This window comes from Lactuca sativa, chromosome 2, assembly GCF_002870075.4.
Source record: "Lactuca sativa cultivar Salinas chromosome 2, Lsat_Salinas_v11, whole genome shotgun sequence".
Classification (NCBI taxonomy): Eukaryota; Viridiplantae; Streptophyta; class Magnoliopsida; order Asterales; family Asteraceae; genus Lactuca; species Lactuca sativa.
In genome coordinates, this window is record NC_056624.2 from 216361232 (window position 1) to 216375138 (window position 13907).

Genomic DNA, 13907 nt, shown 5'->3' on the forward strand with positions numbered 1-13907 from the left:
GTAGATGAATCTAAGAGACGTTCAAGAAAAAGTAGGTCAGGTAGAGGGGTAAGAGGGGGGGGATAGGAAGGGCTAGAGGAAGTTTTGGAAACCACGTGCAAGAAGAAACACAACAAAATCTTACGCAAGAAATGCAACAAACTAAAGAAACCATGGTATGTCTTATTCAATTTAGCTATAGAACTGTTTTAGGTTTTTTTTGGGTGTTTTAGGGTTGTTTTTAGACTATTTTCCTGGGTGTTTTTAGGATGTTTTAGGGTTGTTTTTTGTAGCTATTATAGACATCTTTTAGGATTGTTTTGGGTTGTTTTTTGAGTGTCTTGGGGCTGTTTTAGGATTGTGTTTAGGGCTTTTTTGGGGCTTAAATGTAACAAATTTATGTTTGTATACCTGTAGGAACAAGTTCTTGAGACACAAGTTGATGTTGATGCTGAAGTGGTACGTGAGACTCAAAGCATCAAAGATTTAAAGGAAAGTGGATACACCGAAGATGAGATTGAGAGATTTGTTGCAGCTGAACATAATGAAGATGATGATGAGGAAGGAACATACAAAACACATCCATAAGTTACAATAAAAAACAAAGGCCATCTGAGAGGATATCAAAACTTGAAAAGAAATTAATAGATTGTGGTCTGCATTAAAAAACCATTAGAAATTAAATAGATTTTGGGAGTTGTATAGTAAGTTGATAGGTTAGGTGGGCAGATGATGGATTGCTCTTTTTGATGTGTTTTGTTTGGCCTTACATGATTTGTTAATTGGCCTATTTTTGAGAAACCCAACCCATTTTTGTAATGCATTAAATTTTGTTAAACAATATATCATATGGTTGGTGTTATGGTATTGTTCAATTGACCACTTATTATGTCTTTATAGTGTTAAAAATATGTTGCTATGGACTTATTGATGCACCAGAAATAATTATGAAATATAACCCCAAATCTTTTCAATTTAAGAGAAAAATAGAACAATGAGTGGTTAAATCGTAAATAGTGATAAAATATAGTAGTTTTTTGTAATTAACCTACAAAACTGGCTATAACATGTACCAATGGTCTCACTGAAACATTTTACCAAAAATTGATGGTTTTTCAGAAATTATTAAAAATTGATGGTTAAACCGAATTTTGGCAAAATATAGTGTTTTTTTTTTCATTTCCTACATTTTTACACATAATATGATCTCATTTTTTCACTGATAAATAATCTTTCATTTCATTGCTTCTCAATTATAACTCTATCACATGTATCTTTCATATCTACCACGCCTTGTGTAACATTCGATTCAAGGTATTTTCCTTTTTGGTCCTTAAAGTTTAAATTTTTGCGAAAATTGGCCTCTCATATGTTCGGCGTATGTTTAGGTATGCTTAGCGTACATGAAAGCTTTTGGATCGGGGAGCTTAGCAACGTACGTTGAGCATATATAGTGTATGCAGGGTATACGTAGCTAGAAGACTAAACACTAATTTGTAGGGCCTGAGCCCTATTTAAACAACATTATGGCATTTGGACACTCGCCCTCATTAGCCTCTACTGTTCATTACATCCCATCTAACCCTTGTTGACCCTCCTTGAGTGTTCTTGAGCTTTGAAGTGATTTTGTGGCATTTTAGTGTGTATTCAAGAAGAAGGAACTTGGAGACCAAGCATTTGTTGAGGTTAAGCTTCTAGATCTAGAGTCTTCATCAACTTTGGAAGCTTTTGAAGGTAAAAAGCTCTTACCTTGATGATTTATTTTGATTATTAGAGTTTAGGGCTTGTTTAAGATCTTATTTGGTCCCATTGGTTCTTTTTGTGAGTTTGGGAAACTCCAGAAGTTAGATGTGTTAGATATTAGTCCCTTTGATGTTTTAGATGCATTAAAATGTAATCTTGGTAGTTAATATGAGTCCATGTGTAACATTCGGACTTCCAAGTATATTGTTTATTTATTTATTTTGAGGACTATTGAGCTACTCGACGAGTCGATGCTACAACTCGTCGAGTAGGGTCGCGATGTGCCACGTGGGATTCATGATCTACTCGACGAGTCCAAGAGTCGACTCGCCAAGTAGACGATGTGAAGAGAAACCCTAAATCCCCGTGTTTGGGGCCTATTTAAGGGCACTTATAGCCTCATTTGTGGCTCATCAGTTGTTGCCTTCACTGAGAGAAACCTTAATCGCCCTTTTAGGTATAGAGAGAGTGTGTGAGCTAATATTGTGTATTTTGGTGCATCTTTGGAAGAGAAAAGAAGGATTTCAAGCTAGGAGCAAGAGGAGGCTATTAGATCTATTGTTTTTCATCCAAGAGCTCCTGTTAAAGGTATAAAGTTTATACCTTTCTCATTTGTTTTGGTAGATCTCATATTATTAGAGATTAGGGCTTCTTTTCTATCTATTATTGTGACTTTGAGGGTATTGAGTTCATATGGAGGTTTGGACTTCAGATCTGGACCTTGTGAGGTCCCTAGAATCCAAAGGTCCCTGCTTTATTCATCCTTAATAGAGCTCTTGAGTGGAAAACCCTTATTAGAGCATGTTCTTGGCATTTCAAGCCCAAAGTGCCATGCATGGACGTAAAGCTCATTACTTTACGTGATTAACGAGCCTTTAGAGTCTAGATCTAAAGTTTGGGAAGGTTCTCTGCCTTGAAGTCGCTTGAATGAGAAATGAGTTTGAATGGACTCGCCGAGTCAATGAGCCAGCTCGACGAGTCAGTTAGGGTTTGTCCCAATAAGCTGGCCATGTTATAGCTCAGCGAGTTAGGGGTTAAATCGACGAGCTGGACCTTCACGAGACTTCTGAGGAACGAGTGGACTCGACGAGTCACAAGATTGCACTCGGCGAGTCAGGTCAAACCATGACTGTTGACTCAATTTTGATTTCTGTTGACTTTAGGGTTTGGTCAGCAGGAGTAAAGGAGACCATGGAGGGGTAAAAGGTCTTTTACCCATTCCAAGAGTTAGAGATAAAGAGAGAGCAACCTATTGTGTAGTTGAGTGTGAGTAGGGTATTAGTTAGAGAAATTATCATGTGTGTTAGGCGGAGGATAGTTCAAGATTTCTGAGTAAGATACTTTTACTTGCCAGCTTACGAGGTGAGTCTTCTCACTATACTTACCATGAGTGGTATCTTTGTGTGACCGAGATGTATTATGTGCTTACCTATGTATTGTGATATTCTGCATTATTTCTTTGTGATTTATGCTGAGTATTATTATTATTGAGCTTCTTGAGTTAGGACCGGAGGGTCTCCACTGAGACACATTGACCGGAGGGTCGTTTTGAGTTAGCCTCGAGTGGCTAATGTGATTTGTGTGGTATTTTGGGGAACTCACTAAACTTTGTGCTTATCGTTTTATGTGTTATGTGTTTCAAGTACTTCTCAAGATCACGGGAAGACGCCGACTTGATTGTACACACATCAGAGTTTGAGTTATGATTGAGAGGATCTTGGAGTTTTTATATATACAGTTTTTGGATATGAGTTTTGATGATTTGACATTGAGATATTTTGTGATTTTATTATTGGGATAAATGTGTTTCTAAATTGAAAATTTTGGTTGAAATTTTACGTTGTTACACCATGCATGAGTTGAAGTCCTTAATATGAGCTTTGTTGGACAAAAATGGATGTTGGGTTCCATTAAGACATGTTAAGGCATAAAGTTGCCAACTTTATGTCTTAGAACCCTACATAGGTCGAGATCTGAAAGTTAAATCGAGTGGTTGTAAGGATTAATCACTTAATGGCTTAAGGTGGCAAGCAGCTCAGCACGTTGAGTGTACCAAGGGAGTACGCAACGTGTACTGGCAAGCGATCGGGTACGTTGAGTGTACAACGCGTACGCCGAGTGCACATCGCGTATGCCTCTCAATAGACTTTTGATCTTCGGTTGGGCCTTGAACCTTTGGTCCTTAGTTAGTTATTGGACTTTGGCCTGTTTAGAATAGGTGGGCCTCATATTTCTGTTATTGGGCCTTAAGTTGCATGAGTTGGGCCTTAGGGCCCATTATGGTGTTATGGGCCAAGTTTAGTTAGGCCCGTTATAGGAAGGGTAAATGCGCCTTCATCTTAGGAGTCTAGATTTGGTATTTAGGCCCATGGTTATGGTTTATAACCTATTTTTGATTAGGGTAATTTGTGTATGTTCAGTGTGAGATCTTCCGGTTCAGTAGCCGAGCAGTCAGTTATTTATCGGCAGTCTGAGGTGAGTTTTCTCACTGTATCAATGGGTCGAAGGCACTAGGGTCGGCCCATTATTTGTGATACAGGATGCAAGATCTATTATGATATATCTATGAAGAATAGGATCCGGTCCCTGACAATTATATGAAAGACCAGGATATGGCCCCTGGCATCTGTATAAATGACCAAGGTCTGGCCCCTGACACCTATATCAAAGACCGAGATTTATCCCCTGGTAGAAATTACATGCAAGACTATGGTTTGGCCTATAGCATTAATTTCTTTATGTTTGGTGTGTGGTGCTTGGGGAAACTCACTAAGCTTTTGCTTACAGTTTTTATTTATGCTTTCAGGTACTTCTGGTACTAAGGGAAATGGTCTGACGTGATGTCACAACATTCACTACAAGAAAATTTCGATTTAACTACGGAAAAATTCTGTAGCAAAATGATGTAATTTCGTAGGTAAACCTAAATAACTACGGAAGTTGCTACAGAATTTGCCAATGAGATTCCATAGTAAGATTTCTTGTATCAAAATGTTTAATTACGAAATTATAGATCCATAGCAATTTTGCTATGGTCGTTGCTACAACGTCTATCCGTAGCATTTCAACTACAACACACTTCCATCACCATTTCGTAACAATGAATTTTGTAGCAAATTCCGTATCTATTTTGTTCCGTAGCAAATTCTGTAGCTATTTGGTCCATAGCAAATTTCGTAGCTAATTGTTCCGTAGAAAATTCCATAGCCATTTGGTCCGTAGCAAATTCCGTAGTCATTTGGTCCATAGCAAATTCCGTAGCTAATTGTTCCGTAGCAAATTCCGTAGCCATTTGGTCCCTAGCAAATTCTATAATTAATTGTTTCGTAGCAAATTCTGTAACTAATTGTTCCGTAGCAAATTCCGTAGCCATTCGTTCCCTAACAAATTCCGTAGCCATTCATTCCGTAACATATTTCGTAACAACTTTTTTTGTAGTCAATTCCATAACAATCGTTCCATACCATTTTTCTATAAAATTCGGTTATTTAATTTGTCTTATTATATCAATTTACAAAAATACAATTAATATAAAACCAAAAATGACAAAGTATTTCTATAGAAACTAAAAGAAATATCCAATACATCAAAAGATACATATTTCAAAATCAAAAGTCGCTACAAATTTAACATAAAACATTATTCGATACATAATATGATGGGTTTTGGTCATAAGAACATCCTATGTGCTCATACAAACCCTAATGCTTGGATCTAGGTTTCTCTATTGTACATGCAAGTTATCCAAGACTATAAACCCTAATTCTAGCATACAAGTAATCATATTAACATAAGAATGGGTTTAAGATATTACCTTGATTTTTATGTAGCAATAACAATCACAATTCTCCTTGTAATGACTTTAGAAAGCTTAGAGTCACAAATGTCACTCCTCTAATGGTTCACAAACACCAAGAGCAAGAGGATGAAGAAGAAAAGAGAAGGAGGCTCTCAAAAACGTGTGGAAACCCTAGACAATTAGTTCACCATGTTTTTTGGAGCATAAGGGTTCTATATATAGTGAGACTATTAGGGTTATCTAACAAGGAAACCCTAATTTGGATACTTAAGCCCTAAGCAACCCATGGACTCCTTTCCTTAAAGGCCTTGGATGATTTCCAATGGGTTTCCCCATAGAATTCGTCCAACCTTATAATATAAGGCAATCCATGGCCCAATTGCATTTATCTTATAATTACAATTCCAGTCCCTTAAGTTTAATTAATCTCTTTTAGTCACAAACTTAATTCTTATTAATTCTTGACTAATATTAATTAAACAATATGATCTCTCCTTTAATATATTATTCTCATAATATATTAATAAATCATATTTAATCCTTTCTCTCCATAATTCATCCTATCAAGTTGCTTTGGTGAAGGCAACCCAAAAGGACCATGCACCATCGGGTCAAGTACATACCAAAATAGTTATGGACTTAGACACTAATCCAACAGTCTCCCACTTGGATAAGTCTAATAACTATTATGCGTATGACTTCAGATCCTGATCTGCAATCGTAGCTTTCCAAAGCCGTTGTCAACTCTGATCCTATCAGATACGTGTGTCCTTTAGATAAGGGATCATATATTCCTCCATTCTAGATATCGTATGAGACATGATTTCTAATCATTCTCTCAGTACTATTTCTCGAATTCCGATTTATGACGACTGACTAATTGAACAAATCAAATTAGCCCTAGCCCAGCCGAGCATTTACGTTTGTCATCACTAAATCATCGAGGGGCCCAAAGATATCGCTTTTATCCTACTTTGGATAAAAGGAACGGATAAACTTTGATAAAATGCTCGCTTGCACTCAATCACCGAATCACACACAACAATATGTTTCATGACACCAACTTACTGGTGCGTTTACATATTATCAATGTGCAACCGATTTGCAAGATACAACTCACACATCTCGGTTTCAAGAATATAAGATGTTATCGTCTCACCAATCACTCATGATAACAATCCATGAAGTGATCCAAGTGAGCGTGGGTTTAATCCAATGCTCAAATCATATTCATAAGCACTCATGAACGTTGCAGCAAACATTTGCTTATGTCTAATACTCTTTAGACAATCCACACACCAATTCACGACAGTCTTTATGTTGGATTAGTGTCTAAGTCCATAACTATTTTGGTATGTACTTGACCCGATGGTGCATGGTCCTTTTGGGTTGCCTTCACCAAAGCAACTTGATTGGAGAAATAAATAAAGAGAGAGGTTATTATGATTTATTAATATGTTATAAGAATAATATATATTAAAGGAGAAATCATATTTGTTTAATTTATATTGGTCAATAATCAATTAAGAATTAATTTTGTGATCAAGTGTAATTAATTAAACTAGAGGGGTTGAATTGTAATTATGTGATAGTTACAAAATAAGGTAAGGATTATCTTATTAATAGGTTGGACGAATTTAAGGTGATAAGGCCTTAGAATTCGACTAGGATAAGGGTTTTCAAGGCTTATCTTATGGTTACTTGGTGGGCAAGCAACTAGATAAGGATAAGGACTAAAACCCTAATCTCTACACCTATATAAAGACCCCAAGGCTCATGAATTCGTCCATGCCTTCTCAAGAGGTCCTAGAGACGAATTTTAATACCTCCCCTCTCTCTTTATACCTTCTCCATTTGCTCTTGGTGTTTGTAAGCCATTAGAGGAGTGACACTTGTGACTCTAAGCCTTCCAAAGTCAATTCAAGGAGGAATTGGGATTGTTATTGCTACATAACAATCAAGGTAATATCATAAACCTAATTATATGTTAATATCGATTTCCATATGCTAGAATTAGGGTTTATAGTCTTGGATAACTTGCATGTACAATAGAGAAACCTAGATCCAAGCATTAGGGTTTGTATGAGCACATAGGATGTCTTATGACCAAAACCCATCAGTGGTATCAGAGACTGGTTTCAATTGTATTGATGCATTACATGTTCAAAAAATTCGATTTTTGATGTTCTAGAGGCTGGACTCGCCGAGTCCATGCAGACTCGACGAGTCCAAGCCTGACTCGACGAGTCAACTCGTCAGACAGAGGTATATCCGGGATTTCTTGCTGTTTTTGATTATGGATAGTTACCTTATCATATTAGATCAATATTAATCCGATTTTATGATATATTTGACTATATTCTTGATCTAATTGAAAATATTTATCAATTAATAAGATAATTGTTTCCTTATGTGATAATTAATTACTTATTTTGACTTAATTGGTAAATTGTTTTGCAAGAAATCATTAAATAAATCAAATATGGATAATTATGTAATTAAATGTTAATTTAGATTATTTGTTATTTGATCCTTATACTTTGAAAAGTTTCATATTTTCCCATTTAGGTTTTATAGTTTAAATTTGAACCCAAATGTTTTGTTGTTTTGAAATTTAAATAGTTGAAACCCTAATGTTTTGAAAAAGGTTTCAAAACTTGCCCTCAAGTTTTGGAATTTAAATTTTGATTAATAGTTTAATTTTGATGTATATTTAAATTCTAAACCCTAATGTGTTGAAATGTTTCAAAACTTGCCCTCAAGTTTTGGAATTTAAAAGTTGATTAAAAGTTTAATTAGGAATGTTAAATTCTAAAACTCTAGTATAGTTTTGAAAAGGTTCAAATCACACCCTTATGGTTTTATTAATTAATTAAGGTGTATAATTAAAGGAGGTTTAATAGATCCGTAAAAGTTTAGGTTTACAATTTAATTGAATTAAAAGTATAATTGTTAAATTAGACCACCTAGTATTTTGAAAGTATAAAATACACCCTATATTATATATAACATTAAAAGTCTAACATTATATATATATATATATATATATATATATATATATATATATATATGTATGAGTAAAAGTCAGTCTTACCGTTAGTAGGCCTCATTCACGAAGCTAGTCTATAAGGGGTGTTTAAGGAAATTGCCTATAAAATGGAGATTGAATGGGTATCCACTCTTACCCACCGCACTCTTGACTAGTGGAGGGTCGTTAGCCGAACGCGTAGAATAGGACGAAACCCTTCCATTATAAGTATAATGAAGTATAAAAGTAACTAAATGTTTTCATAAAATTCCCAATCTTAGTTACTTAGGCAAAATTGAATTGATGCAATTCCATGAAATTACACTTTGTGCCCTTGCGAAGACGTTAGTGGAGCGTGTGTGGTTTACCGGCACACTAAATGGTTCTAAGCAAAGGTAGCAAAGGGTGACTCAATGTTTGTCATAGTTCGGTGGAGCGTGTGTGGTTTACCGGCACATCGAATAGGTGATTGTAACATGTGAGGGCACCATGTAAGTTTGCATGGTTATTCACACCCTCTTTGTGATCCTCGGCATCCCAGTCACAAACAAGAGGGGCATATCGAGATTTAAACATGCCATTGAAAGTTCAATGAATCTCAAAGAATCTAGGAGTTTTCATAGATTTAAAACTTAAATTCCTTTTCATTTTTCGTGGTGGAAATTAGTGAATCGTCATTCACTTACCTTCAAATATTCTGCAATTAGGGTTACGGCATCCCTCTCCCGAGTTGTAGAATATTGTGTTGGGTCCTAGCCTTAGTATCTCATTTGGGTGATTTACTAAGGACTCAATCAATCAACTAACTTGAATTTGTTTTTCTCCCGTTTTGTAGATGTCAAGGTTCGACAACTATGGTCTTCCCAAATCCCGTGGAACAAGCATTCCACATGAAGATGGTATTCCACGATTCAATCGAGGAACGAGAAATCATGCTTCACTTCCTCCTCCTCCTCCTATTGTTCTCCCCAACCCACAAGATCGAAGAATTGAAAGGTTCAATATCACTAAGGCCCTATTGGAAATGAAACATGAAGATGGTAAACCCGTGTGTGCCCACGTTCTAGGAATGAAATCACACATTGATAGGTTGATAATGTTGGGTGTGTCATTCCCAGATGAGTTGGCTGTGAATTGGGTTTTGCAGTCACTTCCTGAATCATATAATGAGTTCAAAAGAAAGTATTATATGATGGATCATGACGACAACCTCATTGACCTAACTTACATGCTCATTGCTGCTGAATCAGAAATGATTTGGCGAAGCAATGGAGCGTATTTGTTGGGAAAGTCAACCGACCATGCTTCCAAGGACGTTCTAGGAGAACCGACCTGCGTTTACTGCCAAAAGAAAGGGCGTTGGATACAAGTCTGTCCAAAGATCCTGAAGAGTCCAGAAGATGGGAGAGTCAAAGAGTATGGCTGCGCTTCAGGTAAAATCCACTATCTAACTCCATTAAGTTCCTATTCATTAATTCTTAATACATAATGTAATAAGATTGCATTTGAATGTTTTACAGGATCGGTGAAAAGAAAGGAAGCTTGGTGAAAGAGCAAGATGAATCTAATCACAAGGAATGGATCTTGATCGCATGGACTTGAAGATTAGAGCTTAGATAGTTATGATAGAGTTGTTAGAAAATTTTCTTTTGAAATACATAGTTTTCAATGGATTTTGCATTGTAAGGACAAATGTTTTCCGCTGCTTTTATAAATAAAATAAATTTTCGTTTGACTTATTTATTTATTTGTTTATTTCCTTGCAATGAAATCGTTATGAAAATTGGTGTTTGCATATTTCTACAACAAATGGATATGATTCTTATTTATGGTGTTTATGGAAAAGTCGAGAATTTACCAAATAGGGAGAGTTTCTCATCGCCCAAGTTTCAATTGGACAGAAATTTGGAATCATGCAACTTGGTTGCACGATGAATGAGAAATTTCATATTTGGAAATTAGGATAATTCATTGACAAAGTGTCAGGTGAAGGACTTGGAGATCGAATACACAAAGTTGCGTGTTGATCAAGTCCACCATAAGAGTAACAAAGATATTCGTCATAATTTACTAAAGGTTTAGTAAATATGATTATACTTACAAGATTAAGTGTAATTCTGAATTGATTAAAGGGTTTAGATCAATAGCAGAACGAATAAGAATAATCAAGTAGGCAGAAAGATAAAAGTTTCTCCATTCTTAGAAGATGGGAGAGTACCTTTTATGCTTTATGATAGGTCTTAATGATTAAGAACCATATCTCAATTGATCCTCTAAATGAGTCTTACTACAATTGTATGTCTAAGAAGAGGAATCAAGAATTGAAGAAATGGTTAAATCAATAAGTCAATCATACTTCGTTCCAATAACAAGTCTTAAAGTTAAGATTGTGACATCGAGTGAAAAAAGTAAGGTTTATAACATTCATCAAATGTGGAAAGTTGTGATGTCTTGGATAAGACAAAGACCAACTAGGACCAATTTATGATGTATTTTGATATGAGCTACACTAACTCTTGGATATTTTTTTGTCAAGAAATGGTTATTGACAAGAGAATCTTATATGTCAAAGAGTTAGTGGGAGTCTTAATGGTCTTGAAAGGTTTCAAGAACAAATCAAATAAACCTTATCGATCATCACTAGCACACGAGTTGAGGTTTACAACCTATCGTGTTGACATTATTTTGTTTCTGTGCCAATCCAATCGAGTTAATTACGCATGTGAGTTCTATGAGTTCTCATTTTGAACGTATAAAAGGCAAAGCACCTTAATCAATGAAAGGTACATTGATAGAAAAGGTGAGCTGCTTAACTACTTGGAAGACGTGGTGGGCAGCTTTGCTACCAAAAGGCAAGAAATCGAGATCAAGAAAGTTCGATCCATATGAGTTTGAATTTGTCGTAAACTTTGGTTTTGACAAATTCACATGGATAGGAACAAATACACCATTTAAATCTAAGTGTCATAAGATTTCCTCCTTCATGAAAATGATTGTGAGGAAATGCTTTCACTAAGAAAGATTTTAAGAAGATAGTGATTGTAAAATTGCATTCTCGAATTCAATTATGGTTACGGTATCCCTTTCCATGATTTGAATTGTGAGGTTTGGCAATTGTTTACACACACATATGAACTATCTAAGGCAAAGGTGTATAAGTTCAAGAAGCCTTGATAAAAGATTATCAAAGCACTAAGTATTAGAAACATGAACTTAAGAAATTCAATAAGCATTGTTTTTCTGGAAGTTAAGATGTTTATGAATACATGTCGAAGCTAGTGGGAGCATAAGTGTTATGCTTATAATAATCATCATGATAGTGGGAGCATAAAAGTTATGATTGTATGATTATTAAGGCACGTATTGCAAGTTGGCAATATTAATTATAGAAAACAAGAGTTATTCTTTGCAAAGTTGTAAGGAAGGAATAGTTGTTTTGCTATAATTAAGGGAGAGAATATTATGCTTCATTTCAAATCTAAAGGTTTAGGTTGAGAAATGTTAATAAATTTAGTCAAGGGTACAAAGTGTGTTCTTAAAATTTCGATTACGATTACGGCATTCCTTTTCACAATTCAAAATTTGAGAACATAGCAAATAAAACATTATGCGTCGTGTCCCATACGCTTCGGGTATAGGATCGATTGCAAATGCTTTAATGTTGGACCGTTCTAAAATTTTCCAAATGTCGAGCGCATTTAGAGGGAAAATGGACTTGAATTGGTTTTGACTAAAATAATTAAACAACTATCAAAGGACAATCCAAAGTTTGACGAGGATTGGTCGTTTGTGAGTAGTTGGAAGCATGGTATTGAATGGACCATATCGACATTATTATGAATAGAAAAGATTCTATTAAGAATGAGTTGTCATATGGAAAATATGGAAATGTGTCCATATTGGATGGACCATATTGACATCATTACGAATAGATGAGATTCTATTAAGAATGAGATGTCATATGGAAAATATGGAAATGTGTCCATATTGGGAATTGAATATTGAAAATCTATGACTGGATTAGAAACCTTTATGCAAAAGGATGTTCAAAGGAATGTACTTTGAGTGAGAGACATAATATTTTAGGAATTGTCTTGTAACAATCTCCGATAGAGGACTTTGTAATATCATTGGCAATAGTCTTTGTGACTTTGGTGCAGTGACATTACGAAAGGATCATTGCATAAAATGTTAGAATCTAGCATATTCTATAAGTGGCAAGAATTTGATATTCTTAAACTTATGAAAAAGGATTTGGAGTTGTGAAATGAGAATGATTGGAAATGTGTTCAATTTGGTCTATTTCACATAATAAGAACCATAGGTAAACATTGTGTGCATGCTAGGAGCATGGGACAAGTGTAATAATTCAAGTAAGAAGTTGATTACCTGAAACGACAAATAATGAGTAATCGATATGGTGATAAATAAAAGTTGTTTTATTTATACTCAAAGGTTTGAGGCCATATGGGATTAGTATTATTCTTGTGTTTCACATTTGCATGTTTTGAGTTCCAGAATAATTGAATTTATTAAGAATAATCGAATTATTCGAACGGGTCACAGTCGTTCATATGTTGGAAGTAGATATGAATGAAGATTGTCGTGAATTGGTGTGTGGATTGTCTAGAGGAGTATTAGACATAAGCAAATGTTTGCTGCAACGTTCATGAGTGCTTATGAATATGATTTGAGCATTGGATTAAACCCACGCTCACTTGGATCGCTCCTTGAATTGTATCACGAGTGATTAGTGAGACGATAACATCTTATATTCTTGAAACCGAGATGTGTGAGTTGTATCTTGCGAATCGGTTGCACATTGATAATATGTAAACGCACTAGTAACTTGGTGTTATAAAACATATTGTTGTGTGTGATTCGGTGAGTGAGTGCAAGCAAGCATTGTATCAAAGTTTATCCGTTCCTTTTATCCAAAGTAGGATAAATGTGATATCTTTGGGCCCCTCGATGATTTTGTGATGACAAACGTAAATGCTCGGTCGGGCTAGGGCTAATTTGATTTGTTTAATTAGTCAGTCGTCATAAATCGGGAATCGAGATATAGTACAAAGAGAATGATTTGAAATCATATCTCATATGATATCTAGAATGGAGGAATATATGATCCCTTATCTAAGGACACGCGTATCTGATAGGATCAGAGTTGACAGCGGCTTTGGAAAGCTACGATTGCAGATCAGGATCTGAAGTCATACGCATAATACTTGTTAGACTTATCCAAGTGGGAGACTGTTGGATTAGTGTCTAAGTCCATAACTATTTTGGTATGTACTTGACCCGATGGTGCATGGTCCTTTTGGGTTGCCTTCACCAAAGCAACTTGATTGGAGAAAT